This window comes from Alexandromys fortis, unplaced genomic scaffold, assembly GCF_014885135.2.
Source record: "Alexandromys fortis isolate MF-2015 unplaced genomic scaffold, M_Fortis_MF-2015_v1.1 scaffold_78, whole genome shotgun sequence".
Classification (NCBI taxonomy): domain Eukaryota; kingdom Metazoa; phylum Chordata; class Mammalia; order Rodentia; family Cricetidae; genus Alexandromys; species Alexandromys fortis.
The window spans coordinates 4,467,598-4,480,853 of NW_026067977.1; positions in this window are offsets into that span (position 1 = coordinate 4,467,598).

Genomic DNA, 13,256 nt, shown 5'->3' on the forward strand with positions numbered 1-13,256 from the left:
GTTAGTGATCTGGAAAGAAGTAGTACTTAGGGATGTTTGTTTCTGACAGTACACAAAGGAGCCTTCTTTATGGTGTGAAGTGCCTTAAATGTTGAAAGATTGATTTCAAAAAACAACAGCTTTATTTAAAAATATTTAGATTAATTATAAATATACTCAAAGCTCTACTACTCTGCTGGGGTAGGTAGCGTTTGACCTCAGTCTAAGTATGTGGGATAGTAAAATAAAAGTGGAAAGTGGGGGCAGTTGTGAGACCTAAGAACAAAGTCAGTGACTGAAAGGATCGAGTGCATGGTGTGAACTGGGTGGGTTTTTTTTTTTAAATATTTATTATGTATAAAATATTTTGTCTGTGTGTCTGCCTGCAGGCCAGAAGAGGGCATCAGATCTCATTTCAGATGGTTGTGAGCCATCATGTGATTGCTGGGAATTGAACTCACAACCTTTTGAAGAGCAGGCTTTTAGCTGAGCCATCTCTCCAGGCCTCCGGCTTTTTTTTTTTTTTTTTTCTGTTTGGTTTTTGGCTTGCTTTTGATTGATTGATTTTGAGTTCTTTAGCTAGATTTTAACTTCTAGGGACAAATGATTCTCTCATCTGACTCCTGAGGAGCTGGGACTGCGAGCCTATGTGCTTGACCATGGCCACTAAAGACATTTGAGGGACATTTCAGAAAGTTGTGGTATGGACTCTATATGATCTGGAGTAATGTTTGATTTTCTAAGTTGTGACAGAATATAACTTTTCCCTTTGGAAAGACAAGTTAAAATTACTGGAGATATGATGTCATCATTTTGCTCATTTTAGTAGTTAAGTGACCTGTGTGCAGAATATCATACTTGATGAAGAAGTAGCAGATAACATTTGTGAGTCTTGATGGAAGCCAGATGAATATGGTAGTGGTTCAGCCCCCCCCATAGCCTTGAAAATGTGTATTTTTTTGAGAATATTTATTCTCTGATAATGTCATACATGAATATCTGGATCATACTCAACCCAGTCCCCCCTCCCATTCTCCAGAACTTCACCCTGCCTCCTTCATTTTTCATTTTTTAACTAACCCACTGATTTCACTTAGTGCTGCATCCGTGTGCTTGGGGGTGAGGCCATCCACCAGTGACCTGAAGAAAACTGGCTCATCTACCCCCTCCCCGGCAGCCATCAGTTGCTCATAGCTCCTCAAGTAAGTGTGGGTAAATCCTGAGTCCTCCCATCCAGGCTAGAATGTCAGCTGGCTTGCTCTTGTGAGGGTTCCGGTAGATGGTGGTTTCATGAGTGTGAGCCACAGCACATCCAGAAGAAGGTAGTATTTCACAGCACTCCTGCCCATCTCTGGCTCTTACCAGCCTTTCTGCCATTGTCTCAATGTTGCCTGAGCTTTGGAGGAGTTGAGACAGATGTCCCATTCAGGACTGAGCACTCGTTCAGCCAAGTCATTCTCAGCACTTTTGACCAGCTATGAGCATTAATTGGTGCCCATTGGCCAAGACTGAAAGTAGTACTAAGCTTCAGTAGAAACGTAAATATTTAGAAGGCAATTTGGTAACTTGTCCATTTAACAAAACAATAGTAGTAGTATGTTCCCATCTAGGGCTCATGACCTCTCTCGCGATGGGCCTTCGTCTACTTTCATAGTACCAGATCTGAATTCCCTTCATCATTGAAGGAAGTCTGGCAGGAGCTTAAGCAGAATCTTGAAGAAAAACCATGGAGGAGTTCTGCTGGCTCACTCACAAGCTCATGCTTAGCAAGCTTTCGTACACAGCCCAGAACCTCATGCATAAGGGCTGCTACCACCACCTTGGGCTGTAGACAATCTACAGCTTGATAAAGGCCAGACGGACTCTAGACCACAGCTAGTCCCCATAACAGTCATGCCACTATTGCACAGTAGGCACATCTTACCTGGCAGGTTGTCATGCAGCATTCAGGGTCTACTGCTAGGTACAGACTTGAAGAGTCCTTGTTTAGCATGCATGATGGCCTGGGTTCAAACCTTAGCACCATATGAACTGGCTGTGTTGGTACATGCCTCTGATCCTAGCACTCAGCAAGTAGAGACAGAAGGATCGGAAGTTTAAGCTTGGTTTGTTTGTTTGTTTGTTTGTTTTTAATATACAACACAGGACCACCTGCCCAGAGGTAGCTGGGCCTTCCCACATCCCCAAACACTCAAGAAAATGCCCAACAAATGTGACTACAGGCCAATCTGGTGAATTTTCTCAACCAAGGTTTCTTCCCAGATGCTATGTCAGGTTTAAAAAAAAAAAAAGCAAACAAACAAAAAACCCAAAACCTAGCCCAAAATGAAAGCTAATAAATAGCAAACCTTTGAAAACGATCATTGAGAACATCTTGGTACTGCAATCACCCGCCCCCCCCCCAAGTTGTTGTATGCTTGCTTGCAAGGTGCTGCAAAAAGCAACAAACTCAGAACTTGGTGTGCACAGTAGCATGGGCACGTGAAGTCCTAGCTAGTGCTGCTGCTAGGAGCCAACCTGTCTCTTTTGTTATGAAAAGTCTTTTAAAAATTAAATATTTAAATACCATATTCCCCAGATCGCTGAGCAGCTGAGGGCTGTTACTAGGTATAGATGAGTTATAACTACAGTATAGAATCTGCCTGGAGAGTTGGGTCTGAGCTTGACTGTACTGGCTCTTAAAAGGTAAGATTTGCAGTTGTAAAAGACAGAAGAAAAAACTGCTTGCAGAACAAGGTTAACAGCAGAACTGACCATAGTAAAGAACAGCTCAAAATATTTTAAAGCAGGGTTGGATTAAATATAAAGTATTTTTGTAGGAGACTTAAAAGTACATACCAGTTTTAAAACATGAGAATGTGTTTGTAGTCTGGAATGAAATACAATGAACGGACTATTATAACATTTAACAGTAAACATAGGTGCATTTAAGTTACATTTATGCACACACACACACACACACACACACACACACACAGAAAGAACAGGAATTAGGCAAAATAGATGCTTTTGGTGGACCTTACCAAAGACATGCCATTCACAAAACACACAAGCATCAGAGTCAGAACTAGGGGACCAGGCAGGGAATTATCTCAGTAAAGATGGCGTAACTTGGTCACCTGACCTGACTCTCAGTAAAGTTGGCAGTTAAGTCACCTGACCTCAGTCAAAATGTCGGCGGTCACATGTTGTATGGAGAAGCCATGTTTTTTACTTGGTCACCTGACCTGACTCTCAGTAAAGTTGGCAGTTAAGTCACCTGACCTCAGTAAAAATGTCGGCGGTCACATGTTGTATAGAAAAGCCATGTTTTTTGAGCCACGGGAGTTTTAAATACAAGAACAAGAGAGATCTAGAAGTGTGATGTGCCCTGTTGCTGAGCTGCCACACCACAAGCGACGGCTGGAATTGAAAACAGCTGCCTCGAGAATCCGGCTAATCTTGTCGGTTTCTGGGGGACCAGCAGTAGCGGTGACAGGGATAGTTTGAGAAAAAGCAGAGCTGGCGGGACAACAGCAGAGCATTTACAGGCAGATGGCTGATAGTTTTCAGGGTTTATATTCCATAGCTGAAAACGTGAAAACCTGGCAAAACAGCAAACAAACACAGCAAGGCCTGTAGAAGAATGTTTTCTCTGTACAGGCGGGGTGTTGTTAAAGCCGACTGGCCCCAGTCCGGGAGACTGGGAAGCCAGAGGCTACACAACAAAGCCTATAAGAAAATGTCTTCTAGCCGGGAGTGGTGGTGCACGCCTTTAATCCCAGCACTCGGGAGGCAGAGGCAGGCGGATCTCTGGGAGTTCGAGGCCAGCCTGGTCTACAAGAGCTAGTTCCAGGACAGGCTCCAAAACCACAGAGAAACCCTGTCTCGAAAAACCAAAAAAAAAAGAAAAAAGAAAATGTCTTCTCTCTACAGGCGGAGTGTTGATGAAGCCTGACTGGCCCCTGTCTGGGCAAATAGGAAGCCAGAGAGGCTAGAGGCTGCTCTGAGCAGACTCTTATGGCAGGGACCACTTACAAGCGGTCCAAAAGAAAAGAGAAAGGAAAGAGAAAGAAAAATCTGAGGGACCCTGGGCCCCAAAATGAACACACTGCTCAGCGTGTATATTGCTAGTGCGGGTGGACTACCCTGGGTTGTCACATCACACTTTTTAGATGTGGGAAGCAACCAGAAATGAATGTCAGCGAAGGTCTCAACTGTAGCCATGAAGGCTGTGGTTGAGGGCAATATGGTTAAGCTGACAGGAAGGGGAAGTGCCTAGAGGTCAGCGTTTAGGCAGATAGAATGTGTTGCTGTTGTAAAGAAAAAGAAACCCAGTTCCTGAGCCCAGGGTTTCATGTGTCCTCAATTGGCTCGCCTGTGGGTGGGAGGGATCGTGGAGAGAGCCTGGCTGAGTCATGAGCACCAATATAATAGTAAAAATAAAATGGTACCATTCCCCTAGGGGCGGCAGTGGGCAGTGGGCCACAAGGGGCAGTGGGTCCCAAGCAGGGAGCTGTGCAGTGAGTGAGAGATCTCAGCAGGTGAGCTGGTCCCACAAGGCGGGTGAGAGACAGAGATGGATAGGCATGCCATGCAGAGTGAGGTTAGATATTTATTTAGTGGGTTATGGAGGGAAAAGGGAAGGGCAGAAGGGGGAAGAAGAGAGAGACAGAGAGAGTGGGGAAGAAAGAGGGGGAAAGAGAGGTAAAGAGTGTAAACAAGAGAAACGGGGAGGAGAGGAGAAGCTACGAGAGAGAGAGAGAGAGAGAGAGAGAGAGAGAGAGAGAGAGAGAGAGAGAGAGAGGAGAGAGCTCAGACTGGAAGCCGGAAGGAAGATCCGCTTGCCTCTGTGGATGGGGGAGAGAGTGGGCTGGTCTTGTCCCTTAAAGGGACAGGACAGACCATTACAAGTACAGCCTCATTCAGTTGGATTGAACACTGCTGTACAACATGCAGCTTTAGAATGGTGTGCATTCCAGAAACAACAGAATATACATTCTTTTCAGGGGCTAAACATGCTCTAAGAGACTGTATCTCTATAAAGGAAAGCTCAATGAATGTAAATCATACACATATAAGCACATGTATATATACATGAACATACAAACATGCAAACACATATACATACAAACATGCACACACACATATACTCATACACATAATGTGCAGGCCCACTTGGCTTTACTCTTTCATATTTTTGTTTTGTCTTACACAGAGTCTTATCATACATAGCCTTAACTTGTCAGGAACTCAGAGAGAGATCCTCCTGCATCTGTTTCCAAAGAGCCAGGATTAAAGGCATGCACCATGTTACTGGGCATGCTCTTTTTTTCTAAGTTCCACTACTGAGCTGCACCCTCCAGCCCAGCTTTATTGCTGAATTCTATCAAACACGAGAGTTAATAATAATTCTTCATAAATACTTTGCTTTTTATAAATACTGAAGAAAATATCTTTATGTTTATTGATTTAGAAGGGCTAATATGATTATGATGGCGGTAGAAGAAAAAATGCTTTAATTCATTGTATGAGATTGCCACTTGATGTGGGAGTATCATATATCAACCTGTTGATTTCATTGGTTAAGCAATAAAGAAACTCCTTGGCCCTGATAGGTTAAAACATAGGTGGGAGGAGTAAACAGAATAGGATGCTGGGAGGAAGAGGAAGTGAGCTAAGACTCTAATCTGCTCCCAGAGAGACTCGACAGCTCTGCTCTCTGGAGCAGAGACGCCAGGCTCTGCTTTCCCAGGCAACTCCGACCCAGGATGGACGTAGGCTAGAATCTTCCTGGTAAGCGCACCTTGGGGTGCTTACACACATTATTAGAAATGGGCTAAATTAATATGTGAGAATTAGCCTAGAAGAGGCTATATATAATGGGCAATCAGTGTTTAAAAGAATACAATTTGTGTGTTGTTATTTTGGACATGAGCTAGCAGGCGGCCAGGGTGCTGGGGACGCAGCCCCGCAGCTCCTTATTTCAACAGCCACTTTCCTGCTGAAAAACAAAACAAAGACTTCTTGAGGAAGACAGTACCAGTATGTCTCGTGTATGTCTATAACATCTGAAGGAAATACTACCAAACAGAGCCAGCCACATAAAAGTTCTGTACCAGGAATGTGATGGTTAATGTCCTCAACCTGACAGGCTCCAGCATCACTAAGGAGACAAAGCTCTGGACCAGTCTGAGGGATGCTCTAGATTTGGATAACTGGGGTGGGGAGATCCATCCTAATGGCCAGACTAAATAAGAAGGAGAAAGTGATCTAAGCGAGCTCCTTGCTTCCTGACTGCAGGTGCAGTGTGACCAGCTGCCTCAAACCGCTGCCCCATGACTGACCTCCCTCCCCTTCTCCTGAACACTGAGCCCACAGGTATTTTGCCTCTACTTGTAGTGAAGAAATAATTTAATGCAGATTAAGTAGGATTTATCCTGCGGTGCAAAGTTTTTCATCATCTGAAAGTCAATATAATATATTATGACAAGTATAAAAACGACATTTCAGTAAATAGACAGCCTTTGACAAAATCCAGAACCTTTTCGTGATCAAACATTCAATACACTAGGAAGATCAGCCCAACGTTGTCTGAGGGATCATCCACTTTAATGTGACATATGAAACACTTCCTTTAGTAAACAGGATGTCTGCTCTCACTACTTGTGTTCAGCCTTGTACTAGAAGTTTTGAATAGTGATACGAAGATAGAAACTGGACGGCCTGGAGAGATGGCTCAGCAGTTAAGAGCACTGACTGCTCTTCCAGAGGACCCGGGTTCAATTCCCAGCACCCACATGGCAGCTAACAACTGTCTGAAAATGCAGTTCTGACACCTTCACACCAATGCACATAAAATAAAGTTAAATAAATCATTAAAAAAAAAAGAAGATAGAAACTGGAGCAAAATCTATCTACAGTAGAAATGAGGGCACAAAGCTATTTACAACATGAATAGATGATCCTTAGGAACCCTCACAAATAAATAAAATGGAAAAAAATATCAAGGTTGCAAGACATTGCATGAAAGTCATTTGTATTCTTTGCACTTGCAATGGATGAACATCTGGAAAGGAGATGAAATGGTTTGGTTTTGTTAATGGAACAGGGACATACGTATTGATCAGACTGGCTGTGATCAATCCGCTGCTTTACTCTCGGGGCTGACAGTTTCCGGCCAGAAGGACAGTAGAGATTAGCACTAGGTCATGAGATGAAGATGGATTGTGTTTGATTGGCAGGTTTGATAAAGTTATTCCTTAGCCTGCACCTACCAAAGCAGGCGTTGGCTGGGACTACCAGCCAGCAGGAGCCTTAGTCCACGCCAGGCGTGTTCCTTGTTAAAGGAGCTCGGTTCATTAACCCGTTCATTAACCACAGCCGTCCTAGGTGCTGTGAAGGAGTGAAGACTCCACCAGGCCTTGGCCTGTCACTGGCCATGTGCCCGTGTTTCCACGAGCCCATTGCTGCCCTCCTCCCTGGCATTTCTCCAGATGGACAGTCTGTGGTAGTGCTGCAGTACCCTTCCTGTCTCTGGGCTTAAACCTTCTTCTGCTCTGTCCTTCACAACTGGAGAACAAAAGAAAATAGACATCCAGTCTCAAAGACATCAGCGCAAGATGAAGAAAGACAGGAAAAAGGAACCAGAGATGGGGTGTGTTGTCTGAATATGTGCGACGATTAGATATAAGGGGCCCAACAGAGCAAGTTAGGAGGCTCGTGGGTTTGGGGAAAGGTGGATGGGAAGTGGGATCACAGTACAGTGGTGGGATTTCTTTCTTTGCAGTTTCTGTTTTGGAGAAGTCTTTTCTTAAGCAAACCAGAGTAAAGGAAACCAAGAGAGGTGACGGAGCCTCTCACTATGACTGTCCAGGCTCCCCACTCAGTTTGATTGCTGCTGCCTTCACCCCCAAACTATCCCTTAGGATTGCTCCTCAAGTTCTCATGTCCCCTCCTTGTAGCTCCTGCACTACAGGGCGGTAAGTGAGCTGGGAAAGGGGCTGGAGATTTAAACACATACGTACACAGAGACACAGGGACACGGGTCATCCTTGAAACAAGAATGCCACTTTATTGTGCTCCAGGGAAGCTTATATGGGGATCCTTAACTGATAGCCACACCCCAGCTCCTAGGATCTTCAGCTATAAAACCTATCAGAAACCTCCCCACCACTATCAGGAACTCATGAGGGAGGGTCTCGTGCTCAGAGCAGCTGCAGGCACTGGAAAACAAGTTGTTTACCCCATTCACTCCAGCAGGCAAAGGGTCTGAGGCAGGCAAAGAAAGTCAAGGGGCCAGGAGTCTGCAGCCCTCAACACGTCCTCTTTGCTGCCCTAGGCTAGGCCTGCTCCCTACCTTTACTGTGACATGGTCTTCTGGGAGCCGAGGTCTTGCCAGCTCTCCTTTCAGACTAAACTTTCTCCTTGGGGCAGAGCACTCCTCACCTACCATCCTACTGAGGGCCTGCCACTCAGAGAATGAGTCCAATTCTGATGAAAACAAATCTTATCCAAAAACATTACTGATTTCTTTTGTATTTAAAAACTGTCTTTATTAGTGTGCACATGTGTGTGTGTGCGCGTGCGCATGAGTGTGTGCATGTGTATGTACGTGTCTGCCTTGTGAGACACTCAGAGGACAACTTGCAGGAGTTGATTTTCTCCTTCCAAGTGTTGGTCCCCGAGATCAAACTTGGGTCATCAGGTTTGGCTGTAAGCACCTTACTGTTTGGTCAAAAGCGAGACCCCAGTCCTCTGACACCCCTATATCCAAAGAGGCTGGAAAATAATATTGAGTGGAAGAGAGATGGCTCAGAGGTTGAGAGCAGTGACTGTTCTTCCAGAGGTCCTGAGTTCAATTCCCAGCAACCACATGGTGACTCACAAACATCTGTGCCCTCTTCTGACATGCAGGCATACATGGAGGCTGAACACTGTGTACATGCCTGTTGCAAATTATAATAAAATAGTCCCACTCTAGCCCAGAAGGAGTACAATAAAGGTTTATTTAATAGGGAGTTAACTCACAGAAAGGGTAGCGGTCTGCAGTTCTTGCACGTGCTGGGAACCGGAACCGAATCCAGCAGCCAAGAGGGCCGTGTATGCTTTATGTCTGCATTTATAGTACACTAGACCATGCCCAAAGTGGGCTGGTATCTTAAAGGCTATTGGCTGGAGGAGTTCCCACAGCACATGCTTCAGATTTGCACATGCCTTTTGTCATGGTGGGTTTTCTTTTCATTAGTTAATTAAATTAATTAATTAATTAATTTTGAGGCAAGATCTCTCTACGTAGTAGTCCTGACTATACTGCAAATGGATATGTAGACCCAGCTGCCTCTGCCTCTGTTTCTTCTCCTTTCCTATGCCATGAGTTCTGATCTGTCTTCAGATTCTTTCCTTATTGCACTACCAAACCTTCTGCGATTAGTGGCCAGAAAGATGGCTCAGCAGTTGAGAGGGTACTGGTCCTGAAGAGGACCTAAGTTTGGTTCCCAGCAACCATGTCAGGCAGTCCACCACCTCCTACGATTCCAGTTGCAGGAAATCCAATGCTTCTGGCCTGGAACAGAGGGGGAGGGCCCTTGCATTCACATGCATATACTTGCTCACAGACACGCTTGTGTACATAATTAAAAAGAAAATAAAATTTAAAATCTGTGATCACACGATGCTTTGGAGACTTGCAGCTGTCCCCTTAAACATGTCCATTGTGACTCTGCAGGGCCTGTGAAGTATATATAGCCACAGAACAAAGAAAGTTATAAATTACAGCATTTTAAAAGCACATTGGTGTAAACATTAAGCTGGCAGCTATAGCAGGCAGGTGGATCTCCAGCACAGGCCCCACAGGCTGACTGATGGCATCCTTAGCCCTCGGGTTGGTGGAGAATGTGATTTTGTAACTTAATACATTCTAAAGGTTTTTACCTGCTTACCAGGGTGCTAGTCAGATGCAGAGGTGGAAAAGGAATGACTGTTGAAGGGGAAAATTATAATAAGGCTATCAGATCAGCAACATTCTGACTCTCCAGTCACTGAAGTTTTTCTCAGTAGATCAGCCTGCACAAACAGGAAGGAATTCTAGTTCATAGGCCGGTTCATTGGAGGTGTGTGTGCGTGTTTGCATGTGTGCTGTGTGCATATGTGTGTGTGCCTGTGTGTGTTTGTGTGTGTGTGCATGCATAATGCGTGCATGTGTGTAGATGCATGTGTGTGTGTGTGTCTCTCTCTCTCTGTGTGAGGCCACTCAACAGCAGGGCTTTGGACAGATTTATTTTGTCCCTCAATGAGTGACCTAGTGGCTAACAGGTACCTGAAGTCATTTTGTTCCAGGTCAGAACGTAGGAAATGCAAATGCCCCCAGCTGTGTACGAGGGAACACTTGCCCCAGCAGGTGTCCTGTCAGCTAGCCCCTTCTCACTTCTTATCACTTGAAAACAATTCTCAGCAACACTGTCGGCAATGGGGTTCTGACCATAGTCATAATAAAATTATGCATGCATGTTTGTGAACATCAGGTGTCTTGGATTTGGAGTTACAGTGTTTGTGAACCACCTGATATGTGTGTGTGTGTAACTCAAACTTCAGTCTTCAGAACAGAGAAGGTTAGAACCATTGAGTTCTCACTCCACCCCTGGAAGAAATGAATTCTATCCATAAACATGAAATTTCACCTGGATTAAAGGCGCTTTAATCCCAGCGCTCGGGAGGCAGAGGCAGGCAGATTTCTGAGTTTGAGATCAGCCTGGTATACAGAATGAGTTTCAGGACAGGCAGGGCTACACGGAGAAACCTTGTCTCAAAAAACAAAAACAACTACAAAAAGAATGAGATTTTTCCCTTGTTGCTCGGAGGTTCGACTTCTCTGACACAGGTATGTTAGGTTACTGATGCTGTGGTAAATCATCGACCAAGAGCAGCTCGGGAGGAAAATCTTTATTTCATCTTCCAGTTGTATTTCATCTTCCAGGGAAGGGGTGGTGAGTACTGACTTGCTCAGATGGCTTGCTCGGCTGCTTTCTTATAGGTAGCACCTTTCCCCCATGGGATTGGCCTCCCTACATCCATCATTAATCCAGAAACTACTACAGGCCAGGAGCTGGTGGTGCGCACCTTCTTCAATCCCGGCACTTCGGAGGCAGAGGCAGGCAGATCTCTGAGTTCAAGGCCAGCCTGAACTACAGAGTTCCAGGATAGCCAGGTCTTCTACACAGAGAAACACTGACCCCGACCCCCCCCCCAACTTCCCCAAAAGAAAATAAAAAGTCAAAAACCAAAAACTACTACAGACTCGCTTTACAGGCAATCTGATGGAACAATTTTTCAACTGAGGTTCCTCTTCCCAGATAGCTGTAGCTTGTATAAAGTTAAGAGAAAAAGCCGCCAAGACCACAGGCATCGGCCTCCATCACAAGCAGGGAGCTCCATCACAAGCAGGGAGCTTTGGATCGGGGTGGGCTGTGTGCAGCACCTTCTAGACCCAGCTTTCTTTGCAGAGTCCCAGCTGAGAGGACCTTGGGCTCACTTCTCGACCCAGACCTGACACTGATCCCTTTACACTCTGCTTTGCTGGAAGCCTCGTGAGACCCCGACCCATTTAAATGTCACCTCCACACCACTGTTCCTGACATCCTATAATAATCCTGGGTGAGGGACTTCCCAGGGTTCCTTTGGGATATGAATCTCTCACAGCAGGTCAACAATCCTGGCTTTGTTGGGACACCCTGTTTGTCTCTGCCATTGACTTCGTTTGAGACTGTGGGGAAAAACACCAAGCAGCCCAGGACTCTAGCCGAAGTCTCACAAGGAGGTGGGACAATGGCAGCGGGGGCTCTCGTGTGCAAGGGGAGACTAGGGATGTTCTGGGCTTCATGAACCTTCAGACCACTGAGTTCTGTTGATCTGACCCATGACAAACTCCATGAAGGATGTTCAACAAGTCTGGGGCTAAGGTGCAGGCTCCGCAGGGGATCCTCTGTGGAGGTCTGGGATAAGATTGGAGGTTTGTAGAAGTCAGCATTTGCTTGATTCAGCAGGCTTGGGTGCCGGGTGCTAAGAGTGGGGGTTGTCCCTGTGGTCCCAGACCTCAGGAGTCTGAGTGGCGACATCAATCTCCTTTTGCCAGGTTCCCTGTGCTCAGCCTGTATGGCTTTCTTCTCAGGTAGTCAGGCATGCCTGGAGTACCAGAATGTTTCCCTGAAGCCTTTGGCAGCTCTGCCCAGAGCCTTAGTCTGAGGAGTGGCTGGCTGACCAAACATGCGTTTGGCCAACCCGTCTGTCTGCCAGCCCGTGTACTGGCTATGCCCCCCCCCCCCTCAGTTTCCTTCACACTGAGTTTCTAAGAGTAAAGTTTTAGGCATGGGGCAGAGGAACTAACCCTGGAAGGCAAGCCTGAGTGGTTTGGATGAGGAGCACTTGAGATGGTACGAATGGGAGGCTCCGTGGAAATGCTTCACAGCTGAGTGGGTTACCCCTGGCAGGTGAACAATAACAACTTCTTGGGAAACAAGCTGATTTAAGCTTTGGCCCCACAACCAGTGCAGAAATACTCAAATCTGCGTTATCTTGGATGAGGTCACCTTTGTGAAACACTTGTTAGGCTCCCTGAAACCCCAGTGTCTTCTCTATGTTAAAAATTATTATTATTATTATTATTATTATTACTTTGCTGCTGGGAGGTGGGGATACACAGATTTAATCCCAGCACTCAGGAGGCAGAGGCAGGTGGATCTCTGTGAGTTCGAGGCTAGCCTGGTCTACAGAGTGAGTTCTAGGATGGTCAAGGTGACACATAGAAATGCTGTCTTAAAAAGAAAAGAAAAAAATAGTATATTTTTTATTTTATGGATATATTTTGCCTGCATGTATTTTGGCTGTGACTTGCCATGTGGGTGCTGGGAAGAGAGCCCAGGTCCTCTGGAAGAACAGCCAGTGTTTTAACCACTGAGCCATGTCTCCAGTCCTATATTAAAAATGTATTATTATTATTATAGGGCGCACACATGCATTTCAGCACATGTGGAGGTCAGAGAACAACTCTGGGAAGACAGGTCTTTCTTTCTGTGCTGGGATCTGGGGCTACAGCTCTGGCTGTCGCCTTTTTGCTGCTGGGTCATCTTACTGGCCTGTTTTTTCCATGTCTTTAATACAAAGATTTTTTTTTCTAAATGTATTTTGTGTTATGAGAATGAGAGGGTTTTTGTTGTTGTTATTGTTTGTTTTTGTTTTTCGAGACAGGGTTTCTCTGTAGTTTTGGAGCTTGCCCTGGAACTAGCTCTTGTAGACCAGGCTAG